Raw genomic sequence first — 4,063 nt, 5'->3', positions numbered from 1 at the left:
AGGTTCCATGACAATGATGAATCAATAACAATTCCAAGCAATTTCTTCGAAGTTACATTTTCAATAAGTACATTGTCTACGAATAATTTGAGTGCACATGCATTTCTTAACTTTGCATTTGAACCCAGCAACATGCAATTCGTTTTCAATGGATGTATTGCCATGTTGTTTATTTTGCACCACTCCGATATTATATCTAAATTTATTTGCAACGTACGTTCAATTTCCTGCGTATTTGAACTTTTTGCGTATAGTGTAGTATCGTCAGCATATAAGTCAATCAAGGAATTTTCTATTTCAAAGGTAATGTCATTAATATATATAAGAAAAAAGAATAGGTCCAAGAATGGATCCTTGAGGAACTCCAGACCTTCATTCTACTAGTATTTAAAATACGTTATCCATTAATTTTATTTACAATACATATTGTTATGCCTTAAGAAATATACTCTTTTTTAAGTTTATTATGAAAAATCTAGTATACTGACTTAAGCTTACTAAAGACTAAAGGCCAAAAACTAGACAAAGGCGTTTGAAACAAACTTTAATTGCAATTTCTTTGCTTGCTTCTTGGAGCCCTTCACTTCCGGCTTTTTGGCCTTAGTATCTGCGGGTCTCTTGCTGTTGTCTACAACACCAGAGCGAGCACGCTTGCGACGTGCTACGATCTCCTGTGAAGTCTGAGCAAAGAAAACGCTGGTTTCTTAACGTTATTAATGTAACACTAAATGGACGAGTTTCTGACGTCACGTGAAAGTGAGCCAGGTGTTGCGAAGTTCCTCATGATGCCGGAAGGTGTCGTTCTGACCGCAAAGAAAATATATAGCTATGTCAGTTATGTCACCATACAATGATGTTGCAAGTATAAGTTCATGTCAAAACTAAAGTGGGTCATTCACGTTAAATTGGGTCAGACATCGAAAATTATAAGTTCGTGTAACATGTAACAAACATGAAACATAATCAAAAGTTCAATTTTGAGCTTAGACCTAAAATGCACTGTTTTGCCCAAAATCGTATGTAACGCTGATGATTAATTTAGTCACTTGAGGTTTAGATTTGCAAAGTTCCGCTATAACGAGCATTCTTAGTTGCTGTTAATGGTTTGTTCATGCACGCAAAAGAAGAATAACACCAAAGTTTAAAAAAAAGTCCTTGCCAACCTTTTAAAAAAAGTCCCTTTAAAGCTGCACTCTCACGGATTGACAGTTTTTACATTTTACATTTTCACGTCTCATAATCAGATGATTTTGGTACTAATGCCTCAAATTCAGTAATATTAGATAATTCATTATAGCACATATCTTAATTGTATCGAAAACTGCCGAAAATATCATTTTTCATTAATCGTAAGTCAAGCCATAAAACATCAGTTTTCGACCATGAATATGAAAAATTGCTATCAAACCCTTAGTAGTCAAAACGGACAATTTGTGAGTGTGCAGTTTTAATGCGTTAGTAACGCTTTCAGCCATAAAATATCATTTTTCGAACATAAATATGAAAAATGCCATCTGATCTTTTGTGAACAGTCTTGTATCACTGGTTTCCAGACATTTACGGAAAAAAAATCGCTAATTCCTAGACAAAAACCAAACAAAACAAAAACAGTTATTCAAAACGGTCCATCTGTGAGAGTGCACTTTTATAATGTCAATAAATTGACCAACTGCATCTCTAGTATGACCGACAAAATGCACTCAGTCGATCACACAGCACACAGCTTCACTATAGCGGTACACATTTTACTGCTTTGTAATAAACACGTCTGTCACATTTATCGTCAAAAATAACATTTGGCAGTAACAGATGATTTAAGTCGGAAATCTGTCACCTTATTAACGCGGAAGTAAATTTTATTGGAATTTGTGTTCACTGGATATTTTTCGTAGTTCCTACAATTGGTCAATTAAAAAAAAACGTATCAATAATGTGTCTTTAAAATACATAACATTATACGAACATACGGGTTAAGGGCTGTGACTAGACTCCACAAGTTATAGTTTTTCCAACATTTTTGCATGTGCCATAAAACATATGGTATCCAAATAAACGTTGATAAATTAGTTGTCTGTAAATATACTGACACTGCGGTTATTAAAATTGCATGGCATCTTCTTTTCTGTCGAAATGCGCACATTTTAAAGGTCCTTGAAAATAGAAATAAGACAGTGCGTTGAATAGGCTTTTTTAACAAAAAATATAACGATGCTCCACATATATTTGTCTTTTTTCATTTAATACGAACCTATCCATGATTAAATGAGTTTTGATATGGCCTGATATATAAGGCAAATGTAACGGCTCCGTGTAGATTGAGAATTTACTGTATATAAAGACCAGTGGACCCCTTCAGGGTCGAGCATGCTTTTCTCTGAAGGGATCTGTTGGCCTTGTTTGACGTTGCACGTTACACATGGTGGCAGCGGTGGGATGTTGACTACTGCCGAATTTGAAATGCCTCACCCACAAGTTTCCCAGGCCAAGACTCGGGATGAGTCTTCTCGGAGGGGAAAGTAATGTAATGGCTCCGTGTAGATTGAGAATTAACTGTGTATAAAGACCAGTGAATCCCTTCAGTGTCGAGCATGCTTTTCTCTGAAGGGATATGTTGGCCTTGTTTGACGTCGCACGTTACACAACTATAAATTAGTTGCTAGATTTTCATCCCTGCTCGTCCCTCTTTCCTTTTTCTCCCGCCGCCCCTTAAATAGTATTCACTCAAATACAAATATTGATCGGATCTCTTTAATTGCGTATCGGTCCGGTCCTGGAACGGCGTTTATTGATACCAGCTTGTTACACAGTAAACACATACCTGTCAACAAGGAGAATTGTTACAATGGAGTTCGTGGCTATTCTAGATACACATAAAAGGGTATTAACACAGTTTCAACTGTGAAACAGGCATCTAAGAAAAACAAAGTCATCCCGGCCCCGAAATAAAAAATGGATGTAAAATGTAGCAATAAATGTATATCGGCCTTATCGTATCCAGCGATGTCTTCTTCAAATGAGGCACTTTCATTTGCAAAGTGGATTTTTCTTTAAAGCTGCACTCTCACAGATTTACCATTTTGACAACTTTTTAACTTTTGAAATGAGCCAAATTTTGCCTATATCTATGTAAACCATTGATATAAGACTGCAGACAAAAGATCAGATCGCAGTTTTCATATTAACGCTCAAAAATAAATGTTTTGTGACTGAAAGCGTTACTAACGCTTTAATAAAAATGAGGGTTTTTTGGCATAAAAAGTAAATATGGATACCTGGTCTTTTGCCAGCAGTCTTATAATAATGGTTTACAGAGATTAAGGTAAAAAATGATTGATTCTAAGACGACAAATATATAATAAAAAAATGGTCAAAACGCTCAATCTGTGAGAGTGCAGCTTTAAAAGAGAGTGAATGGGATAAGTCGGCCATTACTTCTTTCTTCCTGAAAACGCCTCAAAATGACTCAGTTCCGTCTCCCGTACATGTTACGTAATAAACTGCCACCGTGACGGCAACGTTGCATTGAATTTGGTTAACAAATCATGTAAAAAAATAATTATGTAAAGTGTTTCATATCATGTTTGACAAGCGCCCTATGAAAGGACAATCTTGTTAAAGTTTCATTAGTGAATAATTTGGATACTCCGATATAATTATTGCCAAATTGAATAATACAAGTAAATTAAACACACACACACGCACGCGTGCACACACCCAGTCACGCACGCACGCACGCACGCACGCACGCACGCACACACACACACACACACACACACCTTAATGTACGGACTGTTTTGCTTATCCGAACGTTTCATTTATGATTGATGGCAACATTGAACTCATCCAGTTAATATGTGTTATAAAATATTTAAACGCCCTTTAAACACATAACCAGAACTGAGAGCGCGTAATTGACGTTTATTTGTAAACGTAACGTAAGAACGGTCTGAAACCTGCATTAACGTTAAGCTGAAGAATTTACCAAGCGCGTCCAAACCCACAAGCATCAATCACTTAAATAGATGATATTTTTGTCATCGACTAACCTTGCAAAATATGTATT

The 4,063-nt window shown here is 36.1% G+C and overlaps 1 protein-coding gene across 1 annotated transcript in view; it reads left to right on the top strand.

Annotated features, from left to right (window-relative positions):
- The first annotated feature begins 4,022 nt into the window (after positions 1-4,022).
- LOC128210357 (uncharacterized) overlaps positions 4,023-4,063 on the top strand; it is a 4,872-nt gene continuing 4,831 nt past the window's right edge. The window contains exon 1 of the mRNA XM_052914663.1: positions 4,023-4,063. This exon is cut by the window's right edge and continues 110 nt beyond it. The gene's annotated coding sequence lies outside the window, so the exon portion shown is untranslated.

Source organism: Mya arenaria, chromosome 12 (assembly GCF_026914265.1).
Source record: "Mya arenaria isolate MELC-2E11 chromosome 12, ASM2691426v1".
NCBI lineage: Eukaryota > Metazoa > Mollusca > Bivalvia > Myida > Myidae > Mya > Mya arenaria.
This window is presented reverse-complemented; position numbering and strand designations above follow the sequence as displayed.